This window comes from Oryctolagus cuniculus, chromosome X (assembly GCF_964237555.1).
Source record: "Oryctolagus cuniculus chromosome X, mOryCun1.1, whole genome shotgun sequence".
Taxonomy (NCBI): domain Eukaryota; kingdom Metazoa; phylum Chordata; class Mammalia; order Lagomorpha; family Leporidae; genus Oryctolagus; species Oryctolagus cuniculus.
Window position 1 is genome coordinate 73,072,413 of NC_091453.1, and position 15,839 is coordinate 73,088,251.

Consider the following 15,839-nt stretch of genomic DNA (forward strand, 5'->3'; position numbering starts at 1 on the left):
GAAGAAACCGATAAATTTGACTACAACAATATTGCTAACTGTTTCTTTGCTGTGTTTATCTTAATTTTATCAATTTATACAAGGTCTTCAGTATAAGAAAAGGTTAAGCCACCATCCACCCTTTGTATGTTATATTGGTTTTGTTCTATGATTTTCATTATATTGATGTCAAATGTATACACATATATACACATACATGTACATATATATTTACACACATGTAGCTGGTAATTATACACAATTATATTACAATATGATTTCTGGTTACATATGGATATATATATATAGTTTCCAGCTACATATATTTGTGTATATATATATTTATATATGTACACATGCACATATATTTTAATACTTTTGGGACCTCATATTGTTGAAAAAGAAGTTGCATATGTGTGTGGAGTTTATATGCTACACAGTTTCTTTCACAACACTGTTGTGCACCACTTTTACATAATCAGGCCCTGAATCTACACGGAATATGTTTTCTTGTATCTTGTGAGGTTCCTTTAGTTGTAGTGTTACACCCAATCTATCCTGAGGAGCAAATGTTTAAAGTATGATAAGAGCTAGTACTGGTGTGGATTCAGGGAAAGAGGAAATCGCATATCGCTGGTGGAAGGGTGGAATTTCCTCATGTGCAAAGCAAGATGGTGGTATCTACTGAACATAACAAAGCTCCCATACTGACCCTTTGATCCAGAAAACCCATGTTTACAAATGTACCACTGAAAATATAACCACTTGCAAGAATATAACAATAATGTTTGCAACAACATGGAAAGTGCAGAAAGACATGGAAAATTGTCGTGGAACAATACAGGATCAATGACGACGGATAAAACATCCGTATTACATATTGAAGAAGTCATTTAAAAGGTAAAGAGGGTGGCTCTTTGGTCAAGTGGTCAAGATGCCCATGTGCCTGGGCTCCGGTTCCAGCTCTGCCTCAAATTCCAGATTCCTGCTAATACAAATCCTGGATTGTAGTGATGATGGCTCAAGTACTTAGTTCCGGCCACCCAGGTGGGAGAGCTGGGTGGAGTTTCCAGCTCCCAACTTTAGCCTGGCCCAACACAGAGTGTTATTGGTATTTGAGGAATAAACCAGTGATCGATAACTTTTGGTTTCTGTCTTTGTTTCCGTGCCTCTCTATGTTGCTCATCGTTTGAGAGTTTGCCACTGATATAGAAATTTATTGGTGTGCTGAAGGTACAGAGCTGCATATCACCTTTGATATGTGACTAAGAAGAGCATGACAAAGTATACACCCAATGAGTAAGACTCGTGCCTCAGTAGATCACTTCTCCTGCAGCTTTCACCAGAAATTTGCATAAACTTGCCTCATATGGGGTGATAACACATTCTCCAACATACTCCCATCCCCTCACTTTGCAAAAATATGGAATGGCATGGCTAAATTCTGGGATATTGGTATAGAGGATCTCAGGGGATCTGGTGTGAAGATTGACACAAGACATTTCTGATGGTTTGGGAGTGAGCATATAATTTTTTTAAAGATTTTATTTATTCATTTGACAGGTAGAGTCACAGACAGTGAGAAAGACTGATAGAAAGGTCTTCCTTCCATTGGTTCACTCCCCAAATGGCCGCTACGATGCCCATCCGAAGCCAGGAGCCAGGTGCCTCTTCCTGGTCTCCCACGCTGGTGCAGGGCCCAAGCACCTGGGCCATCCTCCACTGCCCTCCCGGGCCACAACAGAGAGCTGGACTGGAAGAGGAGAAACCGGAACTAGAACCCGGTGCCCATATGAGATGTCAGCGCCACAGGCGGAGGATTAACCAAGTGAGCCATGGTGCTGGCCCCGAGTATATAAATTTTTAAAGCTCGGACAGAACACCACTGAAAGAATAGTATTGAATATCCCATCCCCTAGGGTTTGGGGGAACATCAAATTGTGATGTCCACATAAACAGCCATAGGCAGTGCACAGTTAGCAGTGGAGCTCATTCTTTTGATCCCCATATCAGCAGCGAGGAAACAAAGGTGAAGGACGTTAATTGGACATGTGTAGGTCAAACAGTATGATCGAGGTAGACACAGAAGTCAAGGGGAAATATTGCAGAATTCACTGCCTGCACCAGCCCATGGGATCTTTTCTTAACCATGCTGTGATTCTGTTTTCCATGACCCCAGCTTCAGCTCTGTACTCATAGTCCCTGGTTCTGCAGGTCAGACGAGAGCCTTGCTAAACCTTAGTTAAAGTCAAGAAAGGCTGGGGGATTGCCATCCTTTGCGTCTTTTCAGAAATGAATTTGTTGATCAATAATTTCAAAATATTTTATTTATTTTAAATGGAGAGCAGTAGAAAAGGAGGGAGGGAGAGATAAAGGGAGGGTAGGAAAGGGAGAGAGAGAGAGAGAAATATCTTCCATCCACTGGTTCACTTCCAATAGCCTGCATCAGCCAGGATTGGGTCAGGCTGAAGCCGTGAACCTGAAACTCCATCCGGGTCTCCCTGGTAGGTGGCAGGGATCCAATTACTTGGCATATCTATCACCTGCTGCCTGCCAGGTTTCACATTAGCACACAGTTAGACAAGAAATGCTTCCAGGACTTGAACCTGGGCACACTGATGTGGGATACAGGCATCCATAATTGTGTCTCAACCACTGTGCCAAATACCCTGCTGCTCAATCCGCATTTTCGAAAGGCTGATTTCTCTTTTTTTATTTATTTTTTTATATTTTGACAGGCAGAGTTAGTGAGAGAGAGAGACAGAAAGGTCTTCCTTTTTCCGTTGGTTCACCCCTCAAATGGCCTCTACGGGCGGTGTGCTGCGGCCGGCGCACCACTCTGATCCGAAGCCAGGAGCCAGGTGCTTCTCCTGGTCTCCCATGTGGGTGCAGGGCCCAAGCACTTGGGCCATCCTCCACTGCACTCCCGGGCCACAGCAGAGAGCTGGACTGGAAGAGGAGCAACCGGGACAGAATCCGGCGCCCCAACCGGGACTAGAACCTGGTGTGCCGGCACCGCAGGCAGAGGATTAGCCTAGTGAGCCGCGGCGCCGGCCTGAAAGGCTGATTTCTTATCCATTTTTAGAAATATGAGACAGGGGACATTCATCATTAGGCACAATAGGTGAGGTGCCTGAGTCCCATTATACTTTTTGGAACCATGAATAGGGGTTAATTTTTATGAAGTGATGCTAAGGCAATGGAGCTTGCAAAGGGATATGTAAGATAAATCAATATCATAGTATGATACCAAGCACAAGATCCATTACTGGATACTCTTTTCATTACTCAGGATGTTAACACATCCTGGACAATCTACAAAACAAACCTTTGGCGGAGAACCATAGACCTCTCAAGCTGGGCTGACACTGTTTTATTTGCTGATAACATTTTATTGCTATCTGAGCAAGACAGAGGGAAATGGAACATCAATAAAAAGGAAGGGAGGACAGAAGAGGAGGCAGGAGAAAGATAGAGTCTAGGTCCATGAGCAGAGCCCAGCAAAGGCAAACCTTGAGCTTGTGTAGAGGATGCGCAACTGGAATCCAGCAGTGCAACAACGCAGAGGATGCCAGGATCACTGTTGTGTCCAGACCATGCACAATATAAATAGGCTTAGATGCATTAAACATGGGTGGGGATCTACACTTCACCACAAAGGGGTGGAATCATGGCTAGAAGTCTACATTACTCATACTTTTTCAAGAAGTTCTTTGGGTTCTTTGTAGAATGCATACAAGCCATGTAAATGCTGGGCAAACCCAGATCTACGATTCAGCTGCCAGAACTCCCAACAATATGGAGAATTCTCATTTTAGCACCACTGCAAATCCTGAAGCCAGCCACCTTCTGACAAAGCATCTCAGCTTCATTACCAGCCTATGCTGGACTCCTGGCTGCCAGATGTGGAGAGCTGGGTTAAAAGACACCTGTCAACTTTTCAAGACATAGCATGAAGTATCCTTGTCAGTTGCCATTGCCAGCACCTAAATCGACCTGCAAATTGAGCAAAGCTCCATTCTTAGGGCAGGACCCAACAAGTTAGGAGTGGTCAGCTGAGCCACAATATGGAAACCCTATTTGTGCACGCAACACTCATGCACCCTACCAGCATTCTTCTTGCCTTCATCTTCGGAACTTTGCATCCACACCCATGTACATGCACCCACCAGCCAGCCCCGTACGTGAGAGTAGCTGTAAGGAGAAAGCCAATAGCTCATGTCTAAACAGTAGTAAGCAGGGGCTGGCACTGTGGTGCAGAGGGTTAAAGCCCTGGCCTGCAGTGCCAGCGTCCCATATGGGCGCCGGTTCGAATCCTGGCTGCTCCACTTTACATCCAGCTCTCTGCTATGGCCTGGAAAAGCAGAAGATGGCCCAAGTCCTTGGGCCCCTACACCCATGTGGGAGACCCAGAATAAGCTCTGGATCCTGGCTTTGGATAGGCACTGCTCCTGCCATTGTGGCTATTTGGGGAGTGAACCAGTGGATGGAAGACCTTTCTTTCTTTCTTTCTTTCTTTCTTTCTTTCTTTCTTTCTTTCTTTCTTTCTTTCTTTCTTTCTTTCCTTTCTTTCTTTCTTTCTTTCTTCCTTTCTTTCTTTCTTTCCTTCCTTCCTTCCTTCCTTCCTTCCTTCCTTCCTTCCTTCTCTCGCTCTCTCGCTCTCTCTCTGGCTCTACCTCTATCTGTAGCTCTTTCAAATAAACAAAATAAATCTAAAAAAAAAAAAAAAAAACCCAGTAGTAAGCAAGCTGTGATCATGCGAATGGGTGTGCTGTCGTGTGGTCCAGACCCACAAGGGGAACAGACTTGACTGCTGGTTACACCTGTTGTCCTGACTCAGGATCAGTGCAGATCACAGCCCAAAGGCTGCCGAGGCATAGGTCGTCATGATCTGCAGGGAGGGCATGGGCCTCAGCCCAGGTGAAGTCATGATGGCACCTGTTACTATAGCCTAGGAATATGCTAGGACAGAGAAGAACTTCCTGGCCTGTGCTGGGATGGTGTTTTGGTGAACTTCAAGGAACCGCCTTTCCCTGGGACAGGTGAGCATCCTTGTCTCTGCTGTTCTGGGTCTGCAAACCTGGCCTCCTTCAGCCCAAGCACCCAGGTCTCCAGTACTCCAATCTCTCTAGAAGCCATTCCTGTCTTCCAGATGCAAGTCTCCCTGTGATCTCAGTGATTGTATCAAGAGAAAACAAGAAGGGCAAAGTACTGTCTAACGTGATTGCAAAGCAAGAGAAGCATCGGCATTAGGAGAAGAAAACGCTTGTGTGTGAGTTCTTGGTAGGAACTCAGGCAGCCTGGGAACAGCCAGCAGCCTCTCCACCTCAACGTTTTCACTTCCTGCAAGTGTAGGAGCTCAAGTCCATTTCATCATCAGGTGCATTAATGCGGTCAGTGGCAGGCTTGGGTTGTGTGAGGGGGACCATTTTGCAGGGAGCTGTGTTGTGTCTATGTGTTCTTCTCTCTCCTGGGCCCCTTCCAATCCTTCCTGAGCCAAAGGCCACTGAGGGCTTTCAATGAAGCTAGGACCTGCCTGTCCTTGGGTGTTAGAGAAGTGGGAATGCTCCTTGGCACCAAGGTAAATATTTCCATGTGATGTTTAAATGAACCAGCAGAGAAAGTTGGCCTTATCCTAGACTTGTTTAAAAAGGATTTAGCTGGAACCAGGGCTACGATCAGGGTGAGCAGAGTAAGGCAAGATGGTGCAAGTGGAGGGTCACATTTGTTACTTCCGTTTTTGGCAGTTTGTTTACAATAATTAAGCTTGATTTTTATTTTCAAGACATATTACTTAACTAGAATCCTGAGAGTTTCAGTCCCTCCAGAAATTTTGTGTGGAAGTAAAACCAGCCCAAAGGCTTAATCTGGACGTGACACAGAATGGGACTTGGAGGGAGATGTTAGAGAACAGGGATTTAAAAAACAAGCATGAAATGAATGTTATATGCTTTATTTCATTCACAGCATCAAATACTGAACACCAGTGGTTCTCTTCCCTCAGAAAGGAGGCTGTGAGATGCACCAGTGTGACAGAAATGGGTGTTCAGCTTCCTGTGGGTTACAGAAGGTGTTGGCAGGCTAGCCATTCTGAAACCTGCTCAGCACTTGGATGCTACTAGTGGTAGATATTCTGAAGTTGGTGAGATTTTGTTATCTTTTTCACTTTGGGGAAGTAAGTTTGAAATTAGGAGTTTCTGTGAATGGAAAATGGGAAAAGGAAATAGCAGCTTACAGCAATTTCCCATTAGCATATAGTACATGATTTTTTAAAAATCAAAGATAGTAGAACTAACTATATCTTTTGGTCCTCATGTACAACTAAATATATATAGGACTAATATTTAAATAACAAATTAGCATGTTATATGTTATATAAATATATGTAGGTGGTATGTTGTGCATGTATATATGGTGGTATTTGTATAAGTACAGACATAGCTACATGTTATTAGCAAGGACTTCTATGGGATTGCCACCTATAACATGGAAATAAAACATTACCTGTGTCATAGAATTGATGAGAGGAATAAATGACACACCATACCTAGGTACACAGTACAATGCTTAGCACCTAGCACATGTCCTCTGAAATGTTAGCTCCTGTTCCACCAAAATATATCCTCTCATCATGCTACAACCTATGGCATGATGGCATAACAGAAAGACACCTAATCAGGAGTGACACATGGGGTTCTTTAGGAGACAGTGAAGTGTTTACTGAGGAAATGATGTAATGTCCAGATTTGCATCACAGAAATTCTGAGACTGGGGCCAAGGGCAGATGGGCAGGGGATACAAGCATGTTAGAGAATCAGGATATTCATGAATCGAAGTTGTCTTTGAATAATTGTTGAGACTAGTTAATGTGTACATGGGGTTCATCTTATTCTGTTCTCTGCTTTTATGTGTTTGACAAAGAATTGTCATGTTCAGGGTTGCAAATTCAAATGCTAGCCAGTGACACAAATGAGAGGAGCAAGCAGAATGAGAATCATGGCAAACTGGGAAAGGCTCTGTCTCTTCCAAAGGAGATAGCCAATAGTCAACTCCATTTCACTACTGGTAGCCCACAAATGTTGGACTAGAAATACAAAAAAAAATCAGTTTTTTAAGATTGGCCCCAAATAAAAATGTTTATATGGACCTTTTAGTTCTTTAAATGCTGATAACTAATAGAAGAATGTTTTACAGAAAGTGTGCTGACATATTCAAGGAGGAAAATTACTTAAAATGGCAGCTAGCTTTGTTTGATATTATGTCTGCTTAAAATAAAATCTAAATCATTTCTAGGTCAGATAAACTACTGAAATGCTTATTACTGAACATAAATATTAAGTGTATATCTTGTATTTGACATCGTTCTTCCTAACGGTATAGAGAAGTTAAATATATTTGGGTGTCGTGAAAAAGTGTCCCATGAGGAAGCTTATACCTCTAGAAATTGCAGGTTCACAAATGAATTTGTCTGCTACCAAACGCTGTTCCACAACTGCTCTATAGACTGAAGGTTTGTATCTCCCACAAATGCATCTGTTGCTACCCTCATCCCATGTTGAAATGATCACTATGAGGGCAGGACCCTTAATACCTTCACTATTACCTGTTTCTTTGTATTCTGTAAAGTCCTGATCAATTTCCACAAATTATCTTAACTCTGATTATTTCCCTACTTGAGAGCATGTCCTGGAAATGTAATTGTTTTGAATTCACATAGATTAAGAATTACATATTACTAGTTAAAGTGATCAGTTTAAGTTCATAACTGATCATAAAGATAGGATTAAGTGTCAAAGGGATCACATAAACAAGACTAGTGTCTGCTAATACTAACTAATAGAACTAAAAAGGAGAGAACAACCCAACATGGGAAGCAGGATATGCAGCAGACTCATAGAATGACAAGTGTCCTAAACAGCAGTCTGGCCTCAGAATCAGCCCCTAAGGCATTCAGATCTGGCTAAAAAGCCCATGAAAATTTCTCAGGCATGGAAAGCCAAGACACTCTGGCAAAAAATGACCTAAATGAAAGATCTCTGCGAGTGAGATCCCAGTGGAAACAAAGGGTCATCAAAGAAGGAGGTACCTTTCTCTGAAGGGAGGAGAGAACTTCCATTTTGATTATGGCCTTGTCTAAATAAGGTCGGAGTTTGTGAACTCAAGAGGCTTCCATAGCCTTGGCAGCTCATGAGAAGAGCCTCGGGTGATTACTGACGTCATAAATGAGAGTGTCAATTGTTAAATCAACAATGGGAGTTACTGTGCACTTACTCCCCATGTAGGATCTCTGTCCTTAATGTGTTATGCTATGTGAATTAACGGTATAACTAGTACTCAAACAGTACTTTATAGTTTGTGTGTCTGTGTGGGTGCAAACTGTTGAAATCTTAGTATATACTAAGTTCTGTATATAAAGATTATTAAAAATGAATCTTAATGAAGAATGGGATGGGAGAGGGAGTAGGAGATGGGAAGGTTTGCTGGTGGGAGGGAGGTTATGGGGGGAAAAGCCGCTATAATCCAAAAGTTGTATTTTCGAAATTTATATTTATTAAATAGAAGTTTTCTAAAACATTACATAATACAGTGGATACACAAGGAGCCCAACCCTGCTATATTTACAATGATGTAATTGCTCCCCTGAGTGATGTGAGAGATCAGTAGACCATGGATATTCTTTAGCAGCAGCAGCAGCAACAATAAATCCAAAGAAACACAAAGAAATATCTGACTAAAGAATTCTCGCTTTTGGCCATTGAACTTAATTTTCAGTTATTGAAGTTAGAATTCCCAAAGTACTTAATTTTACAAATTAAATAAGGAATCTGTGTACCTTTCCTGTTCATGTGATGTCTTTTCCCTTTGCTAGTGATAGTGTGGTGGCACCTGCTGGAATACACCATAGTCATTTGTACAACAGGTTCTCTGGACCCAGAACCACATGTTGTGCTATGATGCCAGAATCTAACCCCTCTCCTATCAACACCTCTCTCTCTATTCTCTCCTCCATGGTAGGAAAGTCTGCTTCCTTCTAAAAGAAGACATTCAGTGTTCTCAACCTTATTAAATTACGATTAAAGTCTAGTGCTGTGCACATACTTTTTGTCAGCTATCATGCTTGAACTATATGTCATTTTTAAAATTTATTCTGGAGACAGATTTGGTAGTCTATGTGTTTGTAGGAATTTCTCCAGTGCATTAATTATCTAATTTGTTGGCATTCAATATTCAAATATAATCATATAATGCCTTTTTTATTTATGTCATTCCCTCTTTCATTTATGAATTTTTGTTTTGTAGTTTTTCTGCTTTTCTTAAGACTAGCTAAGAGTTTGCCAATTTTCTTAGTCTTTCAAAGAGCCAAGTATTGGTTTGCTGATTTTTTAAATATTGTTTTTCATTTTGCTATTTTGTTTATACTCTATTATTTTCTTACTTCTGCTTGCATTGGATTTAGTTCCTTCTTTTCAGCTTATTCCTAAATGTATAAACTGAGACTATTGATTTCAGATAATTGTTCTTTTTTATTATAGATGTTTATAGATGATAAATTTTCCTCTGGGCACTGCTTTCACAACATTCATTAAGTTGTGGTATTTTTTGTTTTCATTTAATACATCTCTAGCTATTTTCTAATTTCCTTGGTGAAGTCTTCCTCCAGGGGCCAATGCTAAGCCTCCACCTGCAGGATCAGCATCCCTTATGGGCACTGGTTTCGTGTTCCAGCTGTTCCGCTTCCAATCCAGCTCCCTTATAATGTGCCTGGGAAAGCAGTGGAAGATGGTCCAAGTGCTTGGGCCCCTGCACCTGTGTGGGAGACCTGGAAGAAGCTCCTGGCTCCTGGCTTCGGATCAGCTCAGCTCTGGCTGTTTCAGCCATTGGAGAATGAATCAGTGGATGGATGACCTTTCTGTCTCTCCCTCTGTCTGTAACTCTCTCTCTCTCTCTCTCAAATAAATAAATAAATAAATAAATAAATAAATAGAATTCCTTGAACCACTGGTTGTTTAACAGTGAATTGTTTATTTCCATACATTTGTGAATGTTCCAGTTTTGTGTGTGTGTGTGTGTGCTATAAATACCTGATCTCCTTTCATTGTGATTCAGGAAGTTATCTTCTGTGATTTAAGTCTTAAAATGTGCTGAGGAAAGGAAGATAAAGATGACAGGGGAAGATTTGCATCATTATATTATTAGAATTTTGTCTACGTTGAATCTGTTCTCTTTGTATTAATATCACATTCACATGAGAATCGATGATAATTGTGCTGTAGTAATTATCGTACGTTAGCTGTGATCCTGAGAATCTAATGTATTAATAAATTCCTTAATCAAATAAAAGAAAATAGTGACTAAAAAAAGAAATAATACTCCAAGAAAGAAAATCAGGAGTGCTGAGACTTACTCCATGGTTTAATTACTCATATGTCCTAAAGACTTTTCATACACTATTTTTTAAATTCTCTGTTTGTGGCCTGGGAAAACAGTGGAAGATGGCCCAAGTGCTTGGGTCCCTGAACCCACGTGGGAGACCTGGAGGAAGTGCCTGGCTCCTTGCTCAGATTGACTCAACTCTGGCCATTGCAACCTTTTGGGGAATGAACCAACAGATGGAAGACCTTTGTCTCTGTCTCTCTCCCCCTCTCTGTCTGTAACTCTACCTCTTAAATAAGTAAATAAAATCTCATTTTTTTTAAAGGATAGGAATATAGACTTAAAAATCAAGAGATAAGAAATACTAATGGGGCCGGCACTGTGGTGTAGTGGGTAAAGCCGCCACCTGCAGTGCTGACATTCCATATGGGCAAGGGTTCTAATCCCAACTGCTCCTCTTCTGATCCAGCTCTCTGCTGTGGCCTGGGAAAGCAGTAGAAGATGGCCCAAGTCCTTGGGCCCCTGCACCCTCGTGAGAGACCTGTAGGAAGCTCCTGGCTCCTGGCTTCGGATCGGTGCAGCTCCAGACGTACAGGCCATTTGGGGAGTGAACCAGCAGATGGAAGACCTCTCTTTTTCTCTGCCTCTGCCTCTCTGTAACACTGTCTTTCAAATAAATAAATCTTTAAAAAATACTAGTAAAGAACTCTGCAGTTGTACTTCATTCTCCCCACATTTTGAATTTTTGATGTTACATTTTACATCTTGCTCTAGTCCCTGTTTCTTAACATATTAATGCATTTATCACTTTTAATTTTAATTAATTAATTTTATTTACTTGAGAGAGGAACACAGAAAGAGAGAGACAAAGACAGAGACAAAGAGGGAGATCTCATCCCCTGGTTCAATTCCCAAATATCCAAGTCATGACTGGGATTGGGCCAGGTCTCAAACTAGAAGCCAGAAACTCAATCCAGGCCTTCCATATGAGTTGCAAGCACTTTAGCCATCACTTGCTTCTTCCCAAGGTGTGCATTAGCAGGAAGCTAGAATCAGGAGCAGAGCCAGAATTCAAACATAAGCACTCCAATTTGGGATATGGATATCTTATCTGGCCTCTTAACCACTATGCCAAACACTTGCTCCTGTTAATATTTTTAAGTGTTTTGCTTTTACTTTTCATAATAAATGTTTATATACCACGTTTAGATTATAGCATTCAGAATTTGTCAGTGAGTTTTCTGCCTTCTGATAAATTCTTCCTGCTCAGTCTCTCTTTCAGTTTGAAAAATTTGCTTTAGTATTTCTTGTAAGACAGGTCTGGTAGTGATAAATTCTCCCAACTTTTGTTTGGGAAATAATTATCTCTCTCTCATGTGGAAGGACAGCTTTGCTAAGTACAGTATTGCTGGCTGGCAATTTAGTAATTTAGTACTAGAATAGCCTCCTCTACTCCCTCCATGCCTGTAAAATTTCTGCTGAGAAGTCTACAGTTTTCCAAATTGGGATTTTTTGTTGTTGTTGTTTCTTTTCTCTTGCAATGTTAAGAATTCTTCTTAGTGAAGTGATTGAACTCTTTAAAATTTTCAATTATTTAAATATTTACATTTGTTGAAAGGCAGAGAGACAGACCAAGAAAGATCCTCCATTCGCTGGTTTACATTCTAAATTCCTGCAACAGCCAGGGCTAGGTCAAGCTAAAGCCAGGATCCTGGAACTCAATCCAGGTCCTCCACACGGGTGCAAGGACCCAAACACTTGAGTCATTATCCATTGCCTCCCAAGGTATGCATCAGCAAGAAGCTGAATCAGAAGTGGAGTAGCATGGACTTAAACCAGGCATTCGATTATGGGATGTAGGTGTTCCAAGTGGTGACCCAATTATTGTGCCACACACCTGCCTGAGAATCCTTTCTTTATCTTTAACATTGAAGAGCTTGACTATAATATGTCTTGTGGTAGAGTGAGTAGGGTTGAACCTGACTGGTGACTTCTGACTTTCCTGTACTTAAATAGTTATATCTTTCTCTAGGTTTGGGAACTTTCTTGTTGTTATCTCTTTGAATATGCATTCTACCGCATTGACATTCTCAGGACCCTCTTGAACCCCTGTTACTGAATGTTTGCTCTTTTCATGCTATCCCAAAAGTCTCACAGGCTTTCTACATTCCTCTTGATTCTTTTTCCTTTTGTCTGATCAGAGCGGCATTTTATTTTTCAGGTAACATATTTTTTTAGTCTACATTTTAGCCCAAGGCTTAATGGTCTACTAACTAAACAGTCCAACAAGTAAAAAGACCCTAGTTCAGCAGGAATACAGGCAATGGCTATAAACAATAATCAGAAATATGTCAATTTTACTCATATATAGTATATTTTAAAATAATCACACATCATTAAAACTAGTAGTATATCATTCTTAACAATTTATTTGACAGACATAAAATGAAGTTTGAGAAAATATTATATTTACAGCAATACTGATACACACAGGCATTTCTTTCTTTTTTAAATTGTTTTTATTTTAGGTCCAAAATATAAGAGAGAGAGGCCTTCGCCTTGGCGGCAGAGGAGACTCGTGGGCCATTTTGTGTGGAGATGAAGACGGTGCGGTTGTGGCCTTGTTGCCTACCTCGAGCAGCGTCGGCCTCTCCACGTAGAACTTGGAATCTCTTCTCCCTCCCCCTCCTGTTTTTTGGCTTCGTGAAGAACCTAGCATCAAGCACAATGGCAGCAATGTTACCAACAAGACAGATCCTCGCTCCATGAACTCCTGTGTATTCATTGGGAATCTCAACACTCTTGTGGTCAAGAAGTCTGATGTAGAGGCAATCTTCTCGAAGTATGGCAAAATTGTGGGCTGCTCTGTTCACAAGGGCTTTGCCTTTGTTCAGTACGTTAATGAGAGAAATGCCCGAGCTGCAGTAGCAGGAGAGGATGGCAGAATGCTTGCTGGCCAGGTTTTAGATATTAATCTGGCTGCAGAGCCAAAAGTGAACCGAGGAAAAGCAGGTGTGAAACAATCTGCAACGGAGATGTATGGCTCCTCTTTTGACTTGGACTATGACTTTCAATGGGATTATTATGACAGGATGTACAGCTACCCAGCACGTGTCTCTCCTCCTCCTCCTATTCCCCGGGCTGTAGTGCCCTCTAAACACCTCAAGAAGGGGAAAAAGTTTCAGTTCTAAGAGTGGACAGCGAGGATCTTCTTCCAAGTCTGGAAAGTTGGAAGGAGATGACCTCCAGGCCATTAAGAAGGAGTTGACCCAGATAAAACAAAAAGTGGATTCTCTGCTGGAAAGCCTGGAAAAAATTGAAAAGGCGCAGAGCAAACAAGGAGTAGAGATGAAGAATGCTAAGTCAGAAGAGGAGCAGAGCTGCAGCTCCCTGAAGAAAGATGAGACTATGTGAGGAGGGAGCCTGAGGGGGGTGCAGATGACTCTGCTGAGGAGGGGGACCTGCTGGATGATGATGATAATGAAGATGGGGGGATGACCAGCTGGAGTTGATCAAGGATGATGAAAAAGAGGCTGAGGAAGGAGAGGATGACAGAGACTGCGCCAATGGCGAGGATGACTCTTAAGCACATAGTGGGGTTTAGGAAAGGTATCCCATGATTTCTTTACCTAGGTGCTTGTCTAAGATGAAAACTTTCACCAGATCCTCTCCCCTAGTGTCTTCAGCACACGCTCACTGTTCGCCACATCCTTGTCCTTCCCATGTTCATTAATTCCTATTGCCCTGCGCCTAGTCCCATTTTCACTTCCTTTGATGCTCCTAGTAGTTTTGTTAAGTCTTGCCCTGTAATTTTTGCTTTTAATTTTGATACCTCTTTATGACTTAACAATAAAAAGGATGTATGGTTTTTATCAGCTGTCTCCAAAATAATCTCTTGTTAATGCAGGGAGTACAGTTCTTCCCATTCATGAGCTCAGTAGTTGCTTCTCTAACTGCAAATGCCATCTCATTTAGTTGAGTAGTACCTGCGAGCGGCTTTGAGTTAGAAGTGTGTGCTACCCCACATACCAGTGCTGTGTGGGGCTGTTCAACACAACTGTAACAATGTATTTTTGTGAATGAGAGTTGGCATGTCAGATGCATCCTCTAGAAAAAAAGTAGTGTAATAATATTTGTTTTCTAAAGTTGATACTGTGGGTTATTTTTGTGAACAGCCTCATGTTGGGACCTTTTTCTCAAAATAAACAAGTGCTTATTAAGCCAGGAATTTGGGGAAAAAAAAAAAACAAAATATAAGGGAGAACATGCAATGTTTGTCTTTCATTGTCCAACTTATTTCATTCACCATGATGGCCTGCTGTTGCCACCATTTTGATACAAATGTTAAAATTTCATTCTTTTAATAGCTGAATGATATTCTATCATATATATATATCACATTCTTTTTTTTAAAGATTTATTTATTTATTTGAAAGTCAGAATTACACAGAAAGAGAGAGAGAGAGGTTTTCCATCCAATGGTTCACTCCCTAATTGGCCACAATGGCTGGAGCTGCATTGATCCGAAGCCAGGAGCCAGGAGCTTCTTCTGGGTCTCCCATGCGGGTGCAGGGGCCCAAGCACTTGGGTCATCTTCTACTGCTTTCCCAGGTCATAACGGAGAGCTGGATCGGAAGTGGAGCAGCTGAGTCTCGTACCGGCATCCATATGGGATGCTGGCACTTCAGGCCAGGGTGTTAACCCACTGTGCCATAGCGCCGGCCCCTATATCACACATTCTTTATCCATTCATCTGATTATGAACACCTTGGTTGATTCAATATTTTAGTTACTGTGAACAGTACTGCTCTAAACATAGTGGTGCATAGACTGTGTATTTTTTAATGATTTATTTATTTATTTGAAAGTCAGAGCCACAGAAAGAGGGAGAGACAGAGGGAGAGATCCTCCATCCACTGGTTCACTCCCCAAATGGTCGCAACGGCTAGGATTGGGCCAGCCCAAATCCAGGAGCCAGGAGCCTGGAGCCCAGAGCCTCCTCCAGATCTCTTACACAGGTGCACGGACCCAAGCAATTGGGTCGTCTTCTGCCCCCCCCCCGGCCCGGTGCATTAGCAAGGAGCTGGATCAGAAGTGGATCAGTTGGGAATTTAACAAGTGCTCATATGGGATGCTGGTGTTGCAGGTGGAGGCTTTACCCACTATGCCACAGCACCGGCCCCTAGACTGTGTATTTTTAAATAGCCTGTGTTCAAGCCCATGCATTCTTTCTTCTTTTGTTCTATCTTGCTCTTGATGCTTCCAATCATCTGCTTTTAATTTCATCTAGTGTAGTTTTCAGTTGAAGGATTGCTGCTTTATTTTTAAAATTATTGCCATCTTTCTGTCAAGTCTCTGTGTTAGCATATTAAATAATTTCTCTGCATTCTCTTGAAGTTCATTTACATTCCTTAAAACAGCTATTTTGGCCGGCGCCGCGGTTCAATAGGCTAATCCTCCACCTAGCAGCACCGGCACACCGGGTT

The 15,839-nt window shown here is 41.7% G+C and overlaps 1 pseudogene; it reads left to right on the forward strand.

Moving 5' to 3' along the window:
• Positions 1-777: 777 nt before the first annotated feature.
• LOC103351943 (heterogeneous nuclear ribonucleoprotein C pseudogene) lies at positions 778-13,952 on the forward strand (annotated as a pseudogene).
• Positions 13,953-15,839: the final 1,887 nt, after the last annotated feature.